General features: G+C 36.9%; 1 protein-coding gene across 5 annotated transcripts in view; it reads left to right on the top strand.

The window, feature by feature from the left end:
• RABGAP1L (RAB GTPase activating protein 1 like) overlaps positions 1-25,564 on the top strand; it is a 795,491-nt gene that overhangs the window by 297,961 nt on the left and 471,966 nt on the right. The window lies entirely within an intron of this gene.

The following is a 25,564-nucleotide window of genomic DNA, read 5'->3' as shown; positions in this document are numbered from 1 at the left end:
CGTTCTCTGTTGTCTTTAAAGTTAGCAAAAATGATATAAACAGAAGAGTACCTAGGCAGAACTTAGTAAAAAGCTTTCTTCTAAATTGATTTTTCTTTATTTAATTAGCACATTTTGAGTAAGGCCATATGTCTACCTCAAACTCTACCTAAACATGTTAATATCTAGTTCCCATTTTTTCCCTTTTGTTTAAAATATTTTATGAAATGTTTGCTAAAGAGACTGAAGCAGAGGCTGGGCATGGTGGCTCACGCCTGTAATCCCAGCACTTTGGGAGGCTGAGGCGGGTGGATCACTTGAGGTCAGGAGTTTGAGACCAGCCTGGGCAACATGGTGAAACCCTGTCTCTACTAAAAATACAAAAACTAGCCAGGTGTGGTGGCACACCCTTGTAATCCCAGCTACTCAGGAGACTGAGGTAGGAGAATTGCTTTAACCTGGAAGGCAGAGACTGCAGTGAGCCAAGATCGCACCACTGCACTTTAGCCTGGGTGAGAGAGTGAGACTTTGTCTCAAAAAAAAAAAAAAAAAAAAAAAAAAGAGAGAGAGAGAGAAGCATAATGGTTTAGCCTGCTCTCTAGAGTCTAATTGAAATTTTTTATTCTGTCACTTGTTACTTGTGTAATACTGGGCATGTTACCTAACATCTCTGACCATTGGTTTCCTAGTAATTGTATTGGCTTTATAGGGGTTTGTGAAATAATGATATATAAATTGCCCATCAGTGTCTGGCATATAGAAAAGTCCAATAAATGTCAGCAATAGCAGCTGTAGTCATTGTTGTTCCTGGTCCACAGAAATTAAATATAGTCTATTTTGGGCTTTCTAGATCTAAAAACCCTTTAAATGCATGTGCACACACACAAATATATACACAGCTAGTTTTTTTGGCATTTATTCTTAGGGATGGACACAGTAAAAACATCTTTATTTTTTAAGTCTTATATGCCATCTGTCTAGAGTTTTACTAGATGAAGCATCAATGTTACCGTCTCTGAAATCCATATGTTCTTATTGAAAGCTTAAAATTTGTCTTCTCTCTAGTCATTTGTCATCTTTTCAGGGGTCTACAATTTCTCAAAGATTAATACTACCACCAGATCTTCTAGTAGCTTCTTTGATATTTCTTTCTTTGAGCCTAGTTAAAAATAAGACATGGGCATGAGAGGCTGAAAATAAAGTCGAGAATTGCCTGGGTATTTCAGTTAGCCATGATTCTCAGGTCTTTGTTAGACAAAGAGTAAAATTATCTATACCAGGGAAGAGAAATAACATTTCTACTAAACAAATGTAAAAGTAATCACTAATAAATAGTAAATAACAAAGCTACTGTATGACAAGTACTGTAAATATATATTATATATTCATATTATATAATATGTTTAATCCTTTTAGCAACTCCTTTTCATAGGTGAGAAAATTGAGCATCAGTATTTAAATATCTTGGTTATCACACTTTTACTAAGTGGCAGAATCTATAGATTTTGTATCCAGTTTTGTCTGACACCAAACCATGTCCTTTCTACCTAATATATGCTACCTCCCCTACTGTTTGGCAGTTAACATTATACTGACATGTATTAAACTGAAACTAATAAAGAGAAGCTAATAAAGGATTTTTTTTTTGACTCTAGAAGTATCTTCTAGAGTCAGAGAATTGATGAGGATCCATGAGTGAACTCAGCAAATTTCCCTCAGTAAGAAAACGTTAGCGTTTTTGAAATATTATAAAATCATGAAATCTTAGGGTTGGAAGAAACCTTCTTGATTATGAGTTTTGTTTCCTGGCCACATAGCAATTATATATGTGGGATTATATTATAAAGAATTAATTTTATTATTGCTGTATCTGTAATATTTTGATTGAGATTTCAGATAAATTGTTGCTTTTGTTTACTTATTTATTTACTTTATTTACTTCTTTATAACACTTTGTATTTTAAAAGTTTCTTTTATATTGTATAGTCTAATGGTTACACAAATATGATACATGTGAATTAGGATAAACAAATAGAGATTTCAGAATTATTCCACATGTAAGAGGTGCCCTAGTGCTCTAGTTTATAACAGAGGGATTGTTATGGCTTATACTGAAGTACTAGAAGAGAGTTTTGCTTGCAAAACGTGTATACAAATAGGCTGATTTCATATTAAACAATTCTTCTTTATTATAAGAATTCATCCTGATCATTGTTCAATAATGGATTCACATTCTACCTTGTTTTTGTGATTGTGCTGGTGTTGTAGTATAAATTATAGTTATTTTCCACTTCAAATTTAAATGTTATTGATGAGGTAAAATTAAGCATTTCACATGACAGTGTGGGCAGATATTTTTGTGTAATATGAAACAGTGAATTTCAAATAGTAGTTAATTTCTTAAACTAATGTTGAGCATAATATCCCTAAAGACAAAAAATTTTAAACCCAGAGAAGAAATCATAGACACTACATCTATATCTACCTCTACCTCTCTCTCTCTCTCTCTCTCTCTCTCTCTCTCTCTCTGTGTCTCTCTGTCTCTCTGTAAAATCATTCCAGTTTCTTCTGCTTAGAACAGTAAGTTCCACGGGGCAGGGACTTTGTCACATTCCCCACTGTTTCTACCACCTAGTGCAGGATGCCATACATGGTAGATGTTCAGTAAATATTTGGGGGCAGACTGTGTTGGCTTTGCAGAAAAGTGTTATACTAAAAATGAGGGAAATGCTTTTGCTTTTGATTACACTGGTAATCATTTCAGAGTTTTGCTTGAATATTTCTGAGGGTTTATGTTTTTTCCCCCCTCTGAATTTCTAGATGCCATTAGCAGAATGTTTTATACAAAAGTTAAGAACAGAATGTTTATATTTGTGGTAAGTATATGCTTATGTGTATTTATGTTCATGTCTTTTTATCTAGTAATAGAAAAATGCAGCTGTTACTGTGTTTTGTCTGTCATCAATTGCTAAGGGTTAGGTAAGTGTTGCTTTGATTTGTAGTCCCAGATAATAGGTTTAAATCTTTGTGCTTATATATCATTGTATATGAATATATTGCTGATAAGGGAAATTATTTTCGTTATCAAATATCAGAAAGTTTCATATTATTGCCTGTATCTTTCTGGTAACAAGGCCACTACTTTCTATTAAATCAGGTATTTTCTCTGATGTGAATTAATTCTTTAAGCCACTAATCCAGCATTTCTCAGAAGTATAAACTGTGGACAGTTTACATCAGATTCACTGGTAGTGCTTATTAAAATTACAGATTTTCAGCAACTATCTTAGTTCCCCTAAATCAGAATATCTAGAATGTGGGTCTCTGAATTTGTGACAAGCTCTGCAGGTGATTTCTGTGTACTCAGAAGTTTGAGAATCATAGTATGAAACTTTCCTGGAAGTGTCTTTGCCCTTGGGAGGGGTTCCATCCTGGAAGCTCTACAGAAATAATCCCTCACTATAAGCTCTCTGCCCATTTAAGTTCCAAAATAGTCAGTCTTAAGACACTGATTGTGTCAGTTTGAATTACAACCAAATGTACATTATTTCCAAAAGCTGTTGGACTGGAACAAAACAGGAACATCAAAATTGCTCACTAGACCAATACTGAAAGCAGACAAAATTGCGCTCAGTTCCAATTCCTGACAACATCCCAGGAAATGTCTCAGCTGCCTTCACTGGGGATTGTCACTGCCAAAAACGCTTTACCCCTTTAAAGCCTAGTGGGGAACTAGGCACTCCAGAACTCAGCTAACTGGAGGGGGGAAAAAAAAAGTTCTAATTTTTTCAGGTCTACAAGAACAGAGCTTTCTCCGGTACTATGAGAATTTCAGCCTAAAAATTCTTTGTATGTGAGATCTTGACTATATGATCAAATCCTCTCTACAGGGTATTGATCCATCTTTTTCTCACTTCTCTATCATCAGCTATAAACTGATTTTGAACTTTAGCGTTTAAATCAGGAACCCTTACTTTCTAGCCAGTCAAAAGCCAGTTTAGAAAAAATGTAATTTTACATATGTACATTCTATGTAAATTTGTTTGTATCAGAGAGGTGGTAATGCTACCTTTTATATACAAAGATGATGATACTGAATTAAATTTCCAGAAGTAATGATGAGTTTTTATTCATGCATGCATGTTGTAATCTCTGGCCTTCCTTGAATTCAGAGACATTCTAAAATGGAGTGTTTTGGCCTGGCACAGTGGCTCAGGCCTGTAATCCCAGCACTTTGGGAAGCCGAGACGGGTGGATCACCTGAGGTCAGGAGTTTGAGACCATCCTGTCCAATATGGTGAAACCCCGTCTCTACTAAAAGTACAAAAATTAGCTGGATGTGGTGGTAGATGCCTGTAGTCCCAGCCACTTGGGAGACTGAGGCAGGAGAATAGCTTGAACCTGGGAGACAGAGGTTGCAGCGAGCCAAGATGGCGGCATTGCACTCCAGCCTGAGTGGATAGAGCAAGACTTTGCTGTCTGGGGGAAAAAATAAAAAAATCAAAAATAAAACAAAATACAGTGTTTGGTTAGAGAAGAGACCATATCAATTAATTTTTATATAAATTAAATCCATTGCTTGACTGGCATTTTGCCCTAGCCAAATTAGCCTAAGAAGTTGGATTTTGCCTCTGTGTTTGTTTCATTTAATTAGTCAAGAATTAAGAGTACTGACATTATGTATTAAACTTTTTTGTACCCCCTGGGGTAACTAACTAGCATGGTGGCTTATACATAGCAGGTGTTTAGAAAAAAAAACACTTTGATTTATTGATATTGATTATGTTTCAATACGAGGGCAGTTCAGCTACTTTGCATGGATTTCTTTGGGAAGGATTTACTATGATTTCTATTTATATATTCTTGTATGTTTTTGTGTTTGAGTTCAGTCATACTTATCACTTACCGATCTTCTTGCTGAAGCTCCCTTTTGATTGAATGTGGTTATTGCATTGATGGTGTATTAGTTGTTTTGAAGAATTAGTATTTCTTTCTAATTCAAGCCTATGATGTGACTCAGGCTGGTGATACAGTGATAGTATTAAGACAATGTTCATCCCCTTCAACAGGGAAAGTAGAACTATTCAACTTGCTTTTGAATACCCAGTATACCTGTTAGTAATTTATTTAGGAAGGTAATGGTCTCTGCATATATTAGAAATTTTGCCACATTAAACAAAATCTTAGAAAAGTTAATATTTATCAGAATTTAATATTAGGAAATTGTTTTTCAAAGGAATTGAACATATCCAAATCGGAGCTAAATACTGTCACAAATAGCTCTAATTTTTTCATCGTCAAGCAAACCACATTCAGGTGTTAGCTATTGGCTCTGAAGTAGTTGTTCTGTATACTGTAGGTGTTGGAGGCCCTTCCTTGGTGGACTTTGAAATAGTAGAAACTCATAATGATTGCATTCTCTTAGGAATCTTACTTAATCTGGCTGCAGAGTACAGAATTTATTACAGGAGTCAGACCAGATAGGAGACTGTTACGGTGAATGTTTGTGTGTCCCCCTCTCCTGGTGTTCATATATTGAACCCGTAATCCCCAATGTGACTATATTTGAAAACAGGGCCTGTGAGGAGGTGATAAAGGTTAGATGGGGTCATAAGTGTGGGGCCCTAATTGGATAGGGCTGATTCCATTATACAAAGAGGAAGAGACATCAGAGCTCACTTTCTCTGCAATGTGAAGACACAGTGGAGAAGTGTGTAATGCATGCTATGTATAAGCCACCATGCTAGAGAAAGTAGCCGTCTGCAAGCCAGGAAGAGTCCTCACCAGGAATGGAATCAGCCAACACCTTGATCTTGGACTTCCTAGCTTCCAAAACTGTGAGAAATAAATTTCTGTTGTTTAAGACACCCAGCTGTATGTTTTTTGTTGCAGCTAGGGCAGACTGAGACTGAGACAGAGAACACTGTCATAATCTAAGCTTGAGGTGGTAAGGGGAGTGGTATCAGGAAAGACGGCAATGAGACGGGTATGGTGGGAAAGGAAAGAAAGTGGTATAAGAGAAGAGTCCATGGGACCTAGTGGCTGACAGCATGTGGGGACAAAGGATGACGTATGTTATCTGTATTTCCCAAAGTGGGGAAAAGTTTATTTAAGTCTAATTTTGTTGAGAGTTTTGCCTTCCAGGTCCCCAGGTTTGGTGATTTGCTAAGACTAACAGGACTCAGCATATAGTCCTCACTGCTATATTTATTACAGTGAAAAGATACGAAGCAAAATCAGTAAAGGGAAAAGGTACATGGAGCAAAATCTGGAGGAAACCAGGCGCACACTTCCGAATCTTCTCCCAGTTAAGTTGCACAGGATGAGCTTAATTACTCCAGTATCAAGTTGTGAAAGTATGGTAAAGTGTTATGTGCCAGAGAAGCTTGCCTGAGCCTAGGAGTTCAGGGTTTTTATCAAGAGCCCATCACATAGGCACCCTTTGCCTAGAATGTACCAAAATTTCAGACTTTCAGAAGGAGTTTTGCATGAATCACATTGTTTGTACAACAGTTTAGGTACAATAAACCACACTTATCAGGGAATAATGGCAACTCTCCTGAAATTCAAGTTTCCAGATGCCAGCAAAGGGCCAACCTTTCAAGCATTTCATTCTAAGAATAGCAGTCTCAGACCTGCAATGTTAACTGTTTTTTGCACAGTAATATTTTAAACTAGAAAAGGAGCATTAAATATATGTCACTGTTTTTCTTAATGAAGTTTATGCATAATAGAAACAAATTTTAACCCTAATTATTGTCTTCAGTTGGCCACACAAAAGGATATTTTTGAGAAGTGTTAGGAAGAGAAAAACAACTCTGAATACAATGAAATGTCGCCATGCCTTTGAAGTCAACCGTGGAACAGAATTTTAGGTTATATTCTCCTATAGAGTAAAAGTTATATACATAGTATCTTTAGTAATAAATACGTAGAGAGCTCAAAGAGGTAAGATGTCTTTGCTGAAAGCACCATCTCTTGGTGACATAGGATCTCTGTAAACCTTGCTGGTGTGCAGAATTCCTCATATGTCAGGTGCACAATCCCAAAGCTTTCCTACATTGTACTTCAGGTGCAAAGAGATTTTCAAAGCAGCATCTTATTTTCTTGATTTTGGTATAGCATCTACTGCCCAGAGCACTGGATGAGTCTCAGTTAGAAGTGGGAAGTAGAAATAGCATAGGTTCAGGAGCTTCCAGAAAACAGGATGCCCTGACAGTGTTTTCCTCTCCTATACCACGTATAGTCCTTTCTTTCCTTAGGATGTTACCTTAGAGGTTTCTCTTGCTAGTTAATAGAAAGATAGTTTTGGGGCAGACCACAAATTCCTAGGTATGGTTTGAGGTAAGCATCATCTGGCGCATGTAATTACATTATGTTAAACTTTAAAAGTTTTCAAGCTTTCTTTTAATGCCAACCAAATCTTGTTTAGAATCCACATATGTAAAACATGTAAAAGCTGAGCTGCTGAGCAGGTTGAGCTGAAGCAGGCTGAGGAGTCCTGCCATCATTCACCCCTAAAGCTCCTGCAGAGAATGTTACAAGCTCTTGGAGATTGCTTCTCCTCTCTAACTCCCTTGTAGTAGAGATGAGAAAATGAGTGATCAGGAAATTAATCTCTATCAGTTAGTTCTTTCAAGTCCTTACAAACCCTTTTCTAGACCTTCTTTGACTAATCCCATTTTCTCCTGTAGCTGTTCCTGTAACATTTTATATAAACATAGTGCTTATCATTTTGTTTTATACATAAATGTTTGTATGGTCTCCCTCAGAGTCCCTAACCTCAGTCTATTTTTAAAAATTAATTTTAGATCCTCAGTGCTTAATGTTATCCTAGTATATAGTAGGTAGTTAATAAACACTGCATTAAAATGATTAAATTTATTCAATACTTTCCTTGGAAATTATTCAATTTGTAGCATCATTTTGCATTCTTGAAGTCTTGATTTCGAATGGTTCTCTTGTTAATTTCTGAGCTCATTTATTTCTTCAACTACATTGTCAGCTCTTTTAAAATCTTTATTGCCTACTCCCCAGCATGAAACCCAAATAATAGGAGGATTTTGGTTAACCAAAGAGAATTCCATAGAAAATGGCATGATAACTGTAGCTTTACTTCCTTCTCAGTACCTCTCAAAATATTCCTGATGTTGACTAGTAACAGTGCTCTGCTCTTTCTTTTATGAGGCCAGTATGTAAAGAAGCAGTGTCTAACTGAAATAACACGAATTTGTCTCCAGGATCTACCACTTATTACCTGTTGACCATGGTCATAATATTGAACCTCTCTGATTATTATTATTATTATTATTATTATTATTATTATTATTATTTGAGAGATGGAGTCTTGCTCTGTCGCCAGGCTGGAGTGCAGTGGCGCGATCTTAGCTCACTGCAACCTCCGCCTCCTGGGTTCAAGCAATTCTCCTGCCTCAGCCTCCCGAGTAGCTGGGACTACAGGCATGCGTCACCACACCCAGCTAATTTTTTTATTTTTAGTAGAGACAGGGTTTCACCATGTTGGCCAGGATGGTCTCAATCTCTTAACCCTGTGAACCACCCGTCTCTGCATCCCAAAGTGCTGGGATTACAGGCGTGAGCCACTGCGCCTGGCCTTCTGATTCTTATTTCTGTCATCTGTAAAGCAGGGAAAGTAGTATCTGCCTTACGATAAGTAAATGAAATAACATAGTGTGTTTTAATGTATGATTATATTAAATGTAATGTATGTTACAATAAATATTTAAATGTCAATAAATGTCATTTATTAATAAATATTTAAATAATAGCTGATGCCATATACAAGCAGGTGTGATGAACCTGCTAGCGGTGTTTAAATTTTAACATGAGTAAAGATCACCTTCGGAGCCTGTTCAATTGCAGTTTCAGATTTAGTAGGTCTGAGTTAGGACCTGTAATTCTTCATTTCTGATAAACTCCTAGGTGCTGCTGATGCTGTAGTTTACAGACCACACTTGGTGTAGCAAGTATTGGAGTATTCAAGATTACCATGTTACGTTTTTTTTCTTTTGACATATGTTGAATGATTGGTTGGACTGTCTTTGGCAGTTATTTTGTATCTTCCTAGATATTGTGACTGTTTTTAAGGTAGTTAACAATAATATTTTGGACTCATCCAGTGCTTTGTTTTGAAAACTTCTTTTTTGTTACAATGCCAGGTATACAATATTTTTGAAAATATTTTGTAGCGCTGTATATCCTAATATTAGGGGCAAACAATTAAGGCAAACTTGATGATCTTATCTACTTTTGTAGGTAAATAGATTTATTGAATTTGAAAGGATGCCAAGCAAGGATTTATGGCATATTAAGGCAGGTCAAGCCAGGAATGGTGGCTGACACATTTAATCCCAGCTCTTTGGGAGGCTGAGGTGGGAAGATGCTTGAGCCCAGGAGTTCAAGGCTGCAGTGAGTTATGATTGTGCTACTGCTTTCCAGCCTGAGTGACAGACTGAGACCCCGTGTCTTAAAAAAAAAAAAAGACAGATCAGATCTTTGGCCATTTGCTTCTGCTGTATAATTATCTGCAGGCCAATAATTAAAAGTATAAACCTAAATCCTCAATGTTAGATGAACATTATAACTTATTAGAACATTATATATGTATAATTAACATTATACCAGTATATAATATTGTAACTTATTATTTAGAAAGATTGTAAATCTAAGTTGAAGTTGAAAGAACACTAGGGTGGGAGTCAGGAGATGTGAATTCTGGGTTTGGCTCCAAGAAAGCTTAGCAGAGTGACCTTGGAAAGGTGAGAGTTAATTCTCACTTTTTCATGCGTTCATGATACTTTATAAAAATTATTTTTCAACAAAGTTCTCAGTCTTCTATGTAAGAAAATAGCTTACCTATAATAATTTTCTAACCTTTAGCATTCAAAGTTTAAATGTAAAACTATCAAGTGCTCTGAAAAATTAATGTTGCCTATGCTATTTTTATTTTAATTGTATTAATTTTGTTAATAAGATTTTAATAGTAAATTTTGGAGCAATTTACTGGCTAGTTGAATAGCTAAGATATTTCATTAAAATGTGAATGTATTTTTATAAAAATATAAGTAAAGCGTTTGTAAAAAATTTTAAACTATAATTTCAGGTTTTCTTCTAATATATGCAAAATTATCTATGAAAGTAAAAGACAAAACACAAGAGATTTATGAATTCTTTAATATTATATTCTTCAGCCACTATGTGTAACTCTTTCAAATACCATGTTAATTTGTGACTACCTCCACAACCACAAATTAAAACATAAAGTAAGGAAATGGACATTTGGCACTATTGGGAAATGGTACTTGGTTAAGCAGTGCTTTATTGCGTACATGATATTTGAGAGGAAGGATTTGACAAGTTAATTAGTCTTTTCTGTTACCTAAGTGATTTCATCACTCAAATCCTCCAGAAGTTCCAAAGCAGTATCTATCTCTGTCTTCAGCAGCAGCACAAACCAAACCTTGAGAGCATTCTGACACATGATCCCCTTTTATTTTGAGGACACAGGGCAAGAGATGTGCAGAAGCATTTCCTTGGGGCTTGAAGATGTTATTTGTGAGAGTAGATGTTCAAGGGTACAGATCACACAGTGTCAGTCTGAGGGCCAGCTCCCAGTGGCAGAAGACGTTCATGTGTTCTTCAGCAAATTTAATTTGGGTTATTTGTGATAGCTAGGGCCCTCTGAAACATAGGGTTTGTGGCAGGGTCCCCTCTTTCTTAGACCTAAGGGTGGTACTGCTCGTGTGCCATAGTCCCAGGAGCAGAACTGAGTGTGCTGAGATATCAAAGTTATACATGTAATCTCAGCCAGATTGTTATAATTAAATATTTTTTGGGTATCAGATAAAATGCTAGAAGTTAATACTGGGTAGGCTGCTGTCACAAATCTCCTTAGCTAATCTATATGTTTAAATGGCAGCCAGACAATTAAAGTATGTGAACAAATAGCATTGCAAGCTAACATCATGCTTTTCATAAGCAAATAACCTCCACTGTGCTTCTTAGCATCTTGGAGTTGTTCTCTTCTTGGTTGTGGCTACTGTTAGGATGTTCGTATATGTAATCATCAATGTTTAACATTTAGGACTTCTGAGCAATCAAGTAAGCATTGATTTTTTTTTCTTATTTCTAGTGTAGAAAGTAGGAAAGGAAGTAGAGAAAATTTTCAGTTTAGTGTTGATTCAAGTCAACAAATAGGTGATGGCTATTTCACATAATTTTCTGGTATTTGCTTTCTGTAACATTGTTTTCAAAGTCAGGGTCCTCAGATGGGAGAAGTACTGGATATCTGGACATCTTCTTTTCTGACAGCATTGTCATAAGCTGTGATAACTATTTTATGTTTAAAACTAATGTAATCAGGCAACATTGTAGTGTGCAATAGAAACACTTATATAATGTGTGAAATAGTACAATTATATTTAAGAGGATATTGATATTTATTTTGTATTTGACTCTATACAAAATAAGTTTTTACTGTATCTACATTAATAAGATCTCCAGTAAGTGCTTTGAGATCAATTAGTGCTTAAGTGAGTGTTTAGAGATCAGTCCTTTAGAGATTTTTTCAAGTATATATAAAAACCTGCGTAGTATATTTTATAAATAGGCTGCTAATATAGATAGGATTCTCATAGCTAAGTGGTACTAATGTCATAAACTAGTAATAAGTTTTATAATTACTTTAATATGATTCTGTGGTTAAAAAATAAGTTTGTAATATGTACATAAAGTATTATTTATGAGGCAGCACATTTTGTCAAAGAATAATATTTATCTTGGATATGCATATTACCTTCTATTTTCCCTGTCTAGTCTTCAAGTATATCTTTTTGAACTTTAGTCCCCTCTGTGATTGATTTGTACCCCACCTTGTTTCAAAGAAATTCAAGGGAACTGTCTCTTAACTTTTTTTCCCGTTTTTGTTGTTGTTGTTATTTGTTTTGAGCGGAGGGGTGTGGTTGAGACAGGATATCACTCTGTTGCCCAGGTTAGAGTACAGTGGTGCAGTCATAGGTCACTGTAACCTTGACCTCCTGGGCTCAAGCAATCTACCTGCCTTAGTCTCCTTAGTAGCTAGTAGTATAGGTGCACACTGCTATGCCTGGCTAATTTTTTATTTATTTATTTATTTTTTAGAGATGGTGTCTCACTGTGTTGCCCAGGCTAATCTTGAACTCCTGGCCTCAACTAATCCTCTGGCTTGGCCTCCCAGAGTGCTGGGATTATTTAAAAACCAGGCATCACATTCAGCCTTGGTTTTTAAATTCTTTTCAGGAAGTCTTTTTATTAAACACAAAACTATATCCCAACCTCAAATGCATTCATACATGGGGAAAATGTAACTTTTTGAATGTGTTGAATTTATAAATGAATAAGTTCTTGGTTATTATTTATATCTTAAGTGGGTCTTAGAGACCATTACAACTCACAAACCATTGCTACTATGAACCCTTTTTGAACTTTTGTCTCTTCTCAATTGTATTCTGAATAACTTCCATCTTCCATCATTATCATAAATATAATACTGGAAAGAGTAGAATGGAAATGATATTAGCCTGAGTGTTTTTAAATTTCCAAAAGATATTTGGAATCTTCTGTCTGCATTTCAACAGGGCCTTAGCTTCGATTGCTTATTTTACTATGAAGTGTGTTTCACATGTTTGCCACAATATCCTTTAATATGCTTTGCTGTTAGACCGATGTAAAATCATACCCCAGAAACACCTGCATCCAAGAATAACTGCTGTCGATCAGTGTGTTTAAGGCTTTAATGCAAATAGCAATCACTTGGGGATCTTGCTAAAATGTAAGTTCTGATTAAGCAGGGTTGGCATGGGCCTGAGATCCTGCATTTCTGACAAGCTCCCTTGTGATGCCACTGTTCCTGGTCTAGGTACCATACCTTAGGGAGAAAGTATGGGTTACATCTATATGTCTAGTGCTTCCTAATGCATTTGCCAAGTGTTACAGGTCTAACTTGTTCTTAGGTAGTGGTTCTCAAACTTTAGCATGCATGAGAATCACTTGGGAGAGTGAGTGTTGGCTCTAAATTTACATGCTTGGGCTCCACTCCTCAGAGTCTATTTTGGTGGGACTTTGGGACCCAGGAATTTGCACTTTTGAAAACTCCTCAGATTTTGATGCATATGGACTAACTAACACCACAATTTGAGAAACTGATACTTTAAAGTTTGGAATTGCTATAGAAATTCATGGTCCCTTCTGGAATGACAGCTTGTTAAAGCCAAGCAAGGATACAGTGAAAAGCCCATCTGAAAGGAGATTGCTTTGAATGCCAGTGCAGTATTTGGTTAATGGGGAAGCAGTAGTATAATTTTGCATGCTTTTCTTTTCTATTCCCTTGCCTCAGGCAATATAATTTACTAGGTGTATAATTTATTGTAATATATCAGTGGTGAAGACCATAGCTCATTCACTCCCTAATTAACCCTAGAAGAGTCTTAATTGGATAATTGGTTAGAAATAGTAGATTAGTAGGTATATTAAATGTTGAACGGATGGTCAGTATTGATTCTTCTCTTGGATTCTGACCAGGATATTTACTCTATCTTTCGGAAACATCTGTATCTTTAAGATTACTTGCTATTATATTTACTAACTCTCACAAGAATAGCCTGTTCCACATATAAAATACAGAGTTGGTTCTCATGTTTTTTGTTAAAGAGAATTCAGATAACTCGTGAGTTGTTTGTCATTTTCATTTAAGACAGAAGTTAAATTCTAAAAGTATGTCACTCAAAGTGAATTTTAAAAAATTATATCTTTTAATAACTTTAAGATTGATTCTTCATCTATTCATGTCTCTGTTTTAAGGATGTGGGTGGTATTTATATAATTCCTAATTGATTCTATACAAAGTATTTTAAACAAAAGGGTTATATAGAGGTTATAGTTATTAGATAATCTTGTCAGAAAGTGCCATTTAGAATACTTGGTTCAGCAAACTGTTTAATGTCAGCCAAAGTGATTTAAAAGCTTTATTTAGGATTAATCCATCATCTGCTTAAATTTATTATCTCATTTATTCACTAATTTGCATATGACTTTGCAATTCAGAAATTTTAAGCAAACAGTGGTATATCCAAAAATGGATTACAGGATAAATTGAATTAAAGCAAACTGCAATGCAATCAAGGCCAGCTCTGGACAGAAACCTGGGATTAGTGAGCTGTGATTACATCACTCCTTTTCTGCTCCTCCATCTTTAAGAGCACGCTTCTTTATGCTATCCCTGGATGGTTTGGTTCCACCCCCTTCGCTGTGAGGTCTCTCTTGCCCATGGGGATTTAAAGTTTTGTATCAAAAATATATTTAAAGATCATCGTGACCAAATGTAGTTAGTGCTACGTGAGAAGGATATCTGTCACACAAAATGCTTTATGGTCACAGAGAGATTAGTTCTGTCTGAAGGAAAGGGGAGATGATGAGAAACATTCCATAGGGGCAATTAACATATAACCCTTCCATGGATGAGGATACTGGACCAAATGACCTTTTTGGGGTGCCTTTCTGTTGTGAATTTTCTTGTTTATTAATAACTTAAGAACTGTGCCTTATAGTTCATAATATTCATACCTCTCAAAACCAAGGTACTTAGGGAGGGAAAAGACTCTACTAATTTTTAAAGTAGACCTAAACAATTTGCACAGCATGTGTCTTTGACCTGATTTTTTACTCTTACCCTTCTTTATCTGTCCAGTTACCTTTGTGCTCTACCAAAGCTTTAATCATATGTCCTCTCAAACTTTTTATTTTACTTTATTTAACTAAAAATTTATCAAAACAGTCATTTACACTTGATGCCAGCCCACTCCGAAGCAGCTGCAATCTAGCTTCTGCCACCAGCACTTGACTGTGAGTGCTTATTTGAAGATCATCAGTGATACACTAATTAAAACTCCAGTGACTTCTCTGGCTTTGCATTCCCTCGTCTCTGCCACAATTGAATCATTGACCACTTTTTGCTTGAAATTCTCAGCTCATACTGCTTTCTGTTGAGTGCTTCTCATGCTACCTCAATGGTACTTGTTAAATGTCTTCCTTTTCTACTTTCCTTCCATTTAGTTGCACAAAGCCCCGACACTCTATACTCGTCTCTGCCTATTAACAGATCCTACCTATGCTCTAAGGCCTGTTTCATAGGCCATCTTCCCTTTAAGTATTTGAGCTAAAATGTTTCCTCAGTTCTGTAGTTTTTAATCTAATTTTTACTTGGAGCACTTTTAGGATGAGTGTTTCCTTGATAATATGATTTTGTACACATTTCTTATCTACTCTAGCACATGTTAAAAAAATAAAAAAGGATGAGAGAGATCATCACTGTAGCTTCACCAGTGCATTATCAGAAATATTTAAATATTTCCTTAATATACTGTGGTAGGCAGAATAATGGCACTCCAAAGATGCCTATGTCTTATTATTTGAAACCACTGAATATGTTAGGTTACATGGCAAAGTCAAATTAAGTTGGAATTAAAGCTGTTAATCAGTTGATCTTAAAATGTGGAGATTAATCTGGATTATGCTAGTGGGCCCATTGTAATCACAAACATCTTTAAAAATAAAAGAGGGAGGCAGAAGAGAGAGTCAGAGTGATACCATGTGAGATCTCAGCCCTTGCTTTAAAGATGGAAGAAAAGAACCATGAGCAAGGAATTTGGGAAGCCCTTAAAAACTAGGAAAGGCAAATAAAAGGCAAGAAAATAGATTTCCCCCCAGAGCCTCCAAAAGGAATGCAGCTGACATGTTGATTTTAGTCTAGTGAGACCTATGTCAGATTTATGACTTACCAAATTGTAAAATATAGACTAAAAATTCAGAGACAATGGTATAAGTAAAATAGGAAAATAAAACTCAATATTCCAAGACTTGCTTAATTCCCTTTAGAGGTAATTTGTTCATTATTACACTGTTTTTTGGTTGTTTTACAAAGGAATTCTATATAATGTAGTTATCTCAATGAAGAAGGAGCCCTGATAAGATATATTGATTTTTTATGTTGTAAAACAGAGTCTTGCTCTGTTGCCCAGACGGGAGTGCAGTGGCACAATCTGGGCTCACTGCAGCCTCACTGCGGCTCAAGAGATACTCCCACCTTAGCCTCTAGTAGCTGGGAATTACAAGTGTGCGACCTAATTTTTGTATTTTTGTATCGATGGGGTTTCATCATGTTGCCCAGGTCTCAAACTGCTGGGCTCAAGCTATCCTCCCTCCTTGACCTCCCAAAGTGCCAGAATTGCAGGCGTGAGTCACCATGCTCTCAAACAAGAAGAAATTGGTTGGTACATATATACAGCTTTCTGATTTCTTTTTATTTGAGCTTCATAATTTGAAAAAGAAAAAGATACCTCTATTGTTCAATGGGGCTGCTGCATAGTAGGAGCTCAATAAGTATTGAATGAATGAAAAAATAAAATTGATGAATAAAGAGAAAATGTTTTTATTCATTCTAAGAAGCAAATTACCCTTTTAGCATTTTTTAATTTTTAATTTTTTGTGGATACATGGTAGTTCTATATTTATGGGTTACATGAGATATTTTGATATAAGCATGCAATGCACAATAATCACATCAGGGAAAGTGAAGGTATCCATCACCTCAAGCATTTATCCTTTATATTTCAAACAATATAATTATACCCTTTTTAGTTGTTTTAAAATGTAGAATTTATTTTTGTTTTACTATAATTACCCTGTTATGATAGCAAATACTAGGTCTTACTCATTCTTTCTATTTTTGTACCCATTAACCATCCCCACTTCTCTTCCACGCCCTGCCACAACTTCCCCTCTCAACCTCTGGTAACCATCCTTCTACTCTCTATCTCCCTGAGTCAGTTGTTTTAATTTTTAGCTCCCACAGTTAAGTGAGAACATGTGATGTTTGTCTTTCTGTGCCTGGCTTATTTCACTTAACATAGTGACTTCACGTTCCAGTCATGTTGTTGCAAATGACAGTATCTCATTCTTTTTTATGGCTGTGATTCATTGTGGATATGTATCACATTTTATTTATTCATTCACTTGTTGATGGACACTTAAGTTGCTTTCAAATCGTGGCTGTTGTACTCCTGTAATCCCAGCACTTTGGGAGGCCGAGGTGGTCAGAAGTTCAAGAACAGCATGGCCAACATGTTGAAACCTCGTCTTTACTAAAAATACAAAAATTAGCCAGGCATTGTGTCAGGTACCTGTAATCCCAGCTAGTCAGGAGACTGAGGCAAGAGAATCACTTGTATTCATAAGGTGGAAGTTCTAGTGAGCCACGGTCGCACCACTGCACACCAGCCTGAGCGACAACTCCATCTCAAAAAAGAAAAAAAAAAATCTTGGTTATAGTAAATAGTGCTGCAATAAACATTGGAGTGCAGATATCTCTTTGATATTCTGATATCCTTTCTTTTGGGTATATACTCAGTAGTGGAATTGCTGGATCATATGGTAGCTCAATGTTCAGTTTTTTGAGGAGCCTCGAAACTATTCTCCATAGTGGTTGTACTAATTTATATTCCCACCAACAGTGTAGGAAGGTTCCCTTTTCTCCATATCCTCACCGTCATCTGTTATTGCCTGTCTCAGATAAAAGCTATTTTAACTGGGGTGAAAAGATACCTCGTAATTTTGATTTGCACTTCTCTGATGATCAGTGATATTGATTACCTTTATATATACCTGTTTGTCATCTGTATGTCATCTTTTGAGAAATGTCTATTCAGATGTTTTCTCATTTTTGATAAGATTGTTAGATTTTTCTCCTTTAGAGTTGTTTGAGAACCTTATAGATTCTTGTTATTAATCCCTTGTCAGATGGGTAGTTTGCAAATATTTTCTCCCATTCTGTGGGTTTTCTCTTGACTTTCTACATTGTTTCCTTTGCTATGCAGAAGATATTTACCTTTATGTGATCCCATTTGTCCATGTTTGCTTTGGATGCCTGTGCTTGAGTGGTATTACTCAAGAAATGTTTGCCCAGGCTAATGTCCTTAAAAGTTTCCCCATTATTTTCTTGTAGTGGTTTTATAATTTGAGAGCTTAGATTTAAGTCTTTAATCCATTTTGATTTGGTATTTGTGTATGGTGAGAGATAGGGTTCTTCTGCATATGGATAATCAGTTTTCCTAACATTTATTGAAGAGACTGTCCTTTCCCCAGTGTATTTTCTGAGCAACTTTGTCAAAAAGGAATTCATTGTAGATGTGTGGGTTTATTTCTAGGTTCTCTATTCTGTTCCACTGGTCTGTGTGTCTGTTGTTATGCTAGTAACTAGCTGTTTTGGTTACTATAGCTCTGTCATATAATTCAAAGTCAATAATGTGATTGCTCCAGTTTTGTTCTTTTTGCTTAGTGTAACTTTGGTATTCTGCGTTTCTGTGCTGTCATGTAGATTTCAGGATTGTTCTTCCTATTTCTGTGAAGAATGTCTTTGGTATTTTGATAGGGATTGCACTGAATCTGTTGATTGCTTCGTGTAGTATGGACATTTTAAAAGAATGATTCTTCCAATGCATGGACATGAAATATCTATCCATTTGTGTGTGTGTGTACTCTTTAATTTCTTTCAAAAGTGTTTCATAGTTTTCATTGTAGAGATCATTTACTTCTTTGATTAATTTGCAGGTATTATTTGCAGCTATTGTAAATAGGATTACTTTTAAAATTTCTTTTTCAGATTGTTTGCTGTTATAAAAATGGTGGTTTTTTTTGAGACGGAGTCTCGCTCTGTCGCCCAGGCTGGAGTGCAGTGGCCAGATCTCAACTCACTGCAAGCTCTGCCTCCCAGATTTATGCCATTCTCCTGTCTCAGCCTCCCAAGTAGCTGGGACTACAGGCGCCCGCCATCTCGCCCGGCTAGTTTTTTGTATTTTTTAGTAGAGACGGGGTTTCACCATGTTAGCCAGGATGGTCTCAATCTCCTGATCTCGTGATCTGCCCGTCTCGGCCTCCCAAAGTGCTGGGGTTACAGGCTTGAGCCACTGCGCCCGGCCATAAAAATGGTTTTTGTATGTTGATTTTGTGTGCTACAACTTTATTGAGTTTGTTTATCAGTTTTAATAGTTTTTTTGGTGGAGTCTTTAGTTTTTTCAAATGTAAGATTATATCTTTTGCAAACAAGGATAATTTGACTGCTTCCTTTCCAATTTGATGCTCTTTATATCTTCCTCTTGTCTGACTGCTCTAGCTAGAACTTCCAGTACTATGTTGAATAACTGTGGTGACAGTGGACATTCTTGTCATACTCTAGATCTTAGAGGAAAGGCTTTCAGTTTTTTCCAATTCAGTATAATACTAGTTGTTGGTCTGTTGTATGTGGTTTTTATTATGTTGAGGTATGTTCCCTCTATCCCCAGGTTTTGGAAGGTTTTTACCATGAAAGGATGTGGAATTTTGTGAAATGCTTTTTCAGCATTAATGGAAATGATTATATGGTTTGTGTCCTTTACTCTGTCAATATGATGTATCACATTGATTGATTTGCATGTGTTGAATCATCCTTGCATTCTAGGGATAAATCCTACTTGGCCATGATGAATAATCTTTCTGATGTGTTGTTGAATTTGGTTTACCAGTACTTTGCTGAGGATTTTTGCATCAATATTCATTAATGATATTGGCCTGTAGCCCGCCTTGGCCTCCCAAAGTGCTGGGATTACAGGCATGAACCCCCGTGCCTAGCCTCTGCTCTGATCTTTATTACATCTTTTCTGCTAATTTTGAGTTTGGTTTACTCTTGGTTTTCTAGTTCTTTAAGATACATTGTTAGGTTGTTGATATGAAGTTTTTCTTCTTTTTTGATGTAAGCACTTACGTCTATAAACTTTCCTCTTAGTACTGTGTCCCATAGGTTTTGGTATGTTATAGTTTTATTATCTTTTTTCATAAGATATTTTTCAATTTCCTTCTTAATTTCCTCATTGACCACTCATCATTCAGAAACATATTGTTTAATTTCATGTACTTGTATAGTATTCAGAATTCCTTGTTACTAATTTCTAGTTTTATTCCATTGTGGTTAGGCACTTTATATTTTTTCAGTTCTTTTTAATGTTTTAAGACTTATTTTGTGACCTAATATATGGTCTGTTCTTGAAAATGATCCATGTGCTGAGGAAAAGAATGTGTATTCTTCAACTGTTGGATGAGATGTTCTGTTAATATTTAGTAGGTCCATTTGTTCTATAGTGCAGATTAAACTGATGTTTCTTTGTTGATTTTCTATCTGGAAGATCTGTGTAATGCTGAAAGTGGGTTGTTGAAGTCTCCAGCTATTATTCTATTGGGTTTTATCTTTCTCTTTAATAATATTTGCTTTATATATCTGGGTTTTCCAGTGTTGGGTCCATAGATACTTACAATTGTCATATTCTTTTGCAGAACTCACCCTTATATAGTGACCTCCTTTGTCTCTTCTTACAGTTTTGTCTTGAAATCTATTTTGTCTATTAGAGCTATAACTACTCCTACTCTTTTTTGGTTTCCATTGGGATGAAATATCTTTTTCCATTCCTTTGGTTTTAGTCTATGTATGTCTTTTTAGGTAAAGTATTTTTCTTGTAGGCAACAGATCATTGGGTCTTGTTTCTTTATCCATTCAGCCACTTTGTGTCTTTTTATTGGAGAGTTTAGTTCATTTACATTCAATGTTATTATTGATAATTAAGGACTTACTACTGCCTATTTGGTTTTGGTTGTTTTGTGGTCTTCTTATCCCACTTTCCTTCCTTCCTGTCTTCCTTTTGGTTAAGGTGGTTTTCTCTGTTGGTATGATTTAATGTCTTGCTTTTTAGTTTTTGTGTATCCATTGTATGTTTTCTGATTTGAGGTTACCATGAGACTTGCAAACAATATCTTATAACCCATTATTGTAAGCTTAACAACTTCACACTGCTTGTATAAACAAACAAGCAAAAAGAAAACTGATTAAAAACTCTACATGTCAACTTGATCCCCCAGCTAGTTAATGTTTTGTTGCTTCTATTTGTATCTTATTATACTGCCTGTCCTCAAAAATTGTAGTAGTTACTATTTTCTGTTGGCTGGTATTTTAATCTTTCAATTTAATATAAGAGTAGTTTATACACCACAGTTACAGTTTTGTAATATTCTATGGGTTTTTTTTTTTCTGTATATTTACTGTTACTAGTGAGTTTTTATCTGCAGTTTATTTCTTATTGCTTACTAATGTCCTTTTCTTTCTGATTGAAGTACTCCCTTTAGCACTTCTTGTAACAGGTCTAGTGTTGATGAAGGCCTTCGGCTTTTGTTTGTCTGAGAATGTCTGTATTTCTCCCTCATGTTTGAAGGGTATTTTTCACTGGATTTGCTATTCCAGGATAAAAGTTTTTTTTTTTTTTTGTTTTTTTTTTCTTTAGCAGTTTACATATGTCATGCTACTCTCTCCTGGTCCATAAGGTTTCCACTGAGCTTACTGTCTGACATATTAGAGCTCCGTTGTATGTTATTTTTTTCTCTTCTCTTGCTGCTTTTAGTAAACTTTCTTTATCCTTAACCTTTGAGAGTTTAACCATTAAATGTTTTGAGATAGTCTTCTTTTGGTTAAATCTGCTTGGTGTTCTTTATAAGCTTCTTCTACTTGGATTTTGATATCTTTCTCTAGGTTTGCGAAATTCTCTGTTATTATCTCTTTGGATAAACTTTCTAACCTTATCTCTTTCTTTACTTTTTTTTTTAAGGCCAATAACTCATAGCTTTGCTTTTTTGAGGCTATTCTGTAGATATTCTAGGTGTGCTTCATTTTTTTTTTTTCTATTGTGTCCCCTGAGTGTATATTTTCAAATAGTTTATCTTTTTTTGTCTATTTTTTATTTTTATACTTTAAGTTCTAGGGTACATGTGCACAATGTGTAGGTTTGTTACGTATGTATACATGTGTCATGTTAGTGTGTTGCACCCATTAACTCATCATTTACACTAGGTATTTCTCCTAATGTTATCCCTCACCCCTTCCCCTACCCTACAACAGGTCCCAGTGTGTGATGTTCCCCACCCTGTGTCCAAGTGTTCTCATTGTTCAGTTCCCACCTATGAGTGAGAATGTGCAGTGTTTTATTTTCTGTCCTTGGGACAGTTTGCTCAGAATGATGGTTTCCAGCTTCATCCACGTGCCTACAAAGGACATGATTCCATTCAGGACATAGGCATGGGCAAGGACTTCATGACTTAAATACCAAAAGCAATGACAACAAAAGCCAAAATAGACAAATGGATCTGATTAAACTAAAGAGCTTCTGCACAACAAAAGAAACTACCATCAGAGTGAACAGGCAGCCTACAAAATGGGAGAAAATTTTTGTAATCTACCCCTCTGACAAAGGATCAATATCCAGAATCTACAAAGAATTTAAACAAATTTACAAGAAAAAATCAAACAACCCCATCAAAAAGTAGATGAAGGATATAAACAGACACTTCTCAAAAGAAGACATTTATGCAGCCAACATACACATGAAAAAATGCTCATCATCACTGGTCATCAGAGAAATGCAAATCAAACCCACAATGAGATACCATCTCACGCCATTTAGAATGGCAATCATTAAAAAGTCAGGAAACAACAGGTGCTGGAGAGGATGTGGAGAAATAGGAACACTTTTACACTTTTGGTGGGACTGTAAACTAGTTCAACCATGTGGAAGACAGTGTGGTGATTCCTTAAGGATCTAGAACTAGAAATACCATTTGACCCAGCCATCCTATTACTGGGTATACACCCAAAGGATTATAAATCATGCTGCTATAAAGACACTATGTTTACTGCAGCACTATTCACAATAGCAAAGACTTGGAACCAACCCAGATGTCCATCAGTGATAGACTGGATTAAGAAAATGTGGCACATATGCACCATGGAATACTATGCAAGTAGTTTATCTTTTTTTTTTTTTTTTTGAGATGGAGTGTCGCTCTGTCACCCAGGCTGGAGTGCAGTGCAGTGGCCAGATCTCAGCTCCCTGCAAGCTCCACCTCCCAAGTTTATGCCATTTTCCTGCCTCAGCCTCCCGAGTAGCTGGGACTACAGGCATCCGCCACCTCGCCTGGCTAATTTTTTGTATTTTTTTAGTAGAGACGGAGTTTCACCGGCAAATAGTTTATCTTAAAGGTCACTAATTCTTTCTTCTGCTTTATCAATTCTACTATTAAAAGAGATTAATATGTTCTTCAGTATGTCAATTGTATTTTTCAGATCCAGAATTTCTGCTTGATTCTTTTTAATTATTTCAATCTCTTTGTTCAGTTCATATGATAGAATTCTGAATTCCTTCTCCGAGTTATCTTGAATTTCTTTGTGTTTTCTCAAAACAGGTATTTTGAATTCTCTCTCTAAAAGATACCATGTATCTCTTTCTCCAAGAGTGGTCCCAGGTGCCCTATTTAGTTTGTTTGGTGAGGTCATGCTCTACTGGATTGTGTTGATGGTTGTAGATATTCTTTGGTGTCTGGACATTGAAGGGTTAGGTATTTATTGTAGTCTTCTCATTCTGGGCTTATTTGTAACAGTCTTTCTTGGGAAGGCTTTCCAGGAATTCTCAAGGACTTGGGTGTTGTGATCTAAGCACGGCCTGCATGAAGGGGCACCCTAAGCCCGGTAACAATGTGGTTCTTACAAACTCATAGAGATGCTGCCTTGGTGATCTTAGATAAGATCTGGAAGAATTCTGTGGATTACCAGGCAGAGACACTTGTTCTCTTCCTTTACTTTCTTCCAAACCATCAGAATTCTCTCTATGTTGAGCTGCCTGGAGCTTTGGGATGACACAGGTGCCCCTGTGGTTACCACCATTGGGATTGCACTGGGTCAGACCTGAAGCCAGCATAGCATTGTGTCTCACCCAAGGCCCACTATATCCACTACCAGGTTATCGCCTATGTTTTCTGAAGGCCCTAGGGCTCTACAGTCAGCAAGTGACAATGCCAGAAAGTCTTGTGTTTGTCCCTTCAGGGTAATGAGGTCCCTCAGGCCCAAATGGGTCTAGAAAAGCTGTCCAGGTGCTAGGGACTAGAGTGAAAAACCTTTGAAATCTACCTGATGTTCTATTGTACTGTGGCTGAGCTCAAGCCACGAGTCACAGTTTTTCCCCTTCTTCCCTCCCCTTTCCACAGGCACAGGAGCCTCAGCCCACAGCCACCACCAACACAGGCCCATGGGGAGTACTGCCAGGCTTCCACCAATGTTCAGTTAAAGCCCGAGGGCTGTTTAATCAGCTTATGGTGAATGTTGCCAGACCTGAGACTCACTCTTCAGGGTGGTGGGCTCCCCTCTGGCCCATGGCAGACTCAGAAATGCCATCTAAAAACCAAGGCCTGGAATCAGGGACCCCAAGAACCTGCCTCATGGTCTGTCACCCTGTGGCCTAGCTGGTACCTAAGGTGCAAGACCTTAAAGTCCTCTTTACTTTTCCTCTGCTTTCCTCAAGTAGATGGAGTCTCTCATCATAGCTACCACAGCTGGGAAAGTGCTGTGTCTCACCTGAAGCCAATATGTCTCAGAGTCTCACCCAAAACCCGTGACATACTCCATGGTATCTCATTGGTTATTTAGGGCCAAAACGTTCTTTAGTCCACAGGTGATGGGATCTGCCATGACTAGGTACTTCCTTTCAAGTCAATGGGTCCCTTCTGACTGAGGGAGTTTCTCAAAATATTTTCTGGGAGCTAAGACCTGAAATGGGGGCCTCGTGACATTGCCTGATACCCTTTCCTACTGTGACTGAGCTGGTATCCAAGATGCAAGTTAAAATCCTCTTTACTCTTCCCTTTCCTCTCTTCAAGCAGAAGCAAGGGGTCCCTAATGGAGCCACAAGGGGTCTCTTTTGCAGCCTGGGGCTGGAGGAGGGTGGTGAAAGCACTGTATTAACCATTGTGTCTGGTGTCTCAGTAAGTTACATGTCCCCCCACGCACTGGCTCTGACACTGGCCCAGCACAAGGACTCACCTAGGACTTAGAGTCCTTATGACCTAGATTGCCTATCAAGTTTATTTAGGTGCCCAGAGCACCCCAGCCTGCAGTGGCAAGGCTTGCTGGAACTCAAATTTTGACTCCTCAGATGGGTGATTCCCATCTGGCTAGAGCCAGTCCATATGCTCCTTCCATGAGTGGGTGTCAGCTAAGTACACCTGGTTCTGCTTTTGCTATGACAGGACAGCACTGAATTAAGTGCAGAGTGTCACAATCACTGCATTCTTTCTCCCCAGATGCACAGATTCTTCTTGCCATGCAGCCACTGCTGGGGGATGAGGGAATGATTGTGTTGTCAGTTCAAGACTTTTTCCTGCCCTATCCAATGTCTCTTTCTGTGATATTCAGTTAAAACCAGGTAGTGTGAATGCTTACCTTATTTTTGGTTCTTAGAAGGTGCTTTTTTGGTGTAGTTAATAAATTTGGTATTCCTCTTGGGAAGACGATCAGTGGAGCCTTCTATTCCGCCATCTTGCTCCACCCTCTATGTCGAATTACTTTTATTTATTTTTTTGAGACAGAATTTCACTCTTACTGCTCAGGCTGAAGTACCGTGGCATAACCTTG

The sequence above is a fragment of the Chlorocebus sabaeus genome, chromosome 25, assembly GCF_047675955.1.
Source record: "Chlorocebus sabaeus isolate Y175 chromosome 25, mChlSab1.0.hap1, whole genome shotgun sequence".
Lineage (NCBI taxonomy): Eukaryota > Metazoa > Chordata > Mammalia > Primates > Cercopithecidae > Chlorocebus > Chlorocebus sabaeus.
The sequence above is the reverse complement of the archived record's forward strand: the minus strand, read 5'-3'. Positions and strand labels throughout refer to the sequence as shown.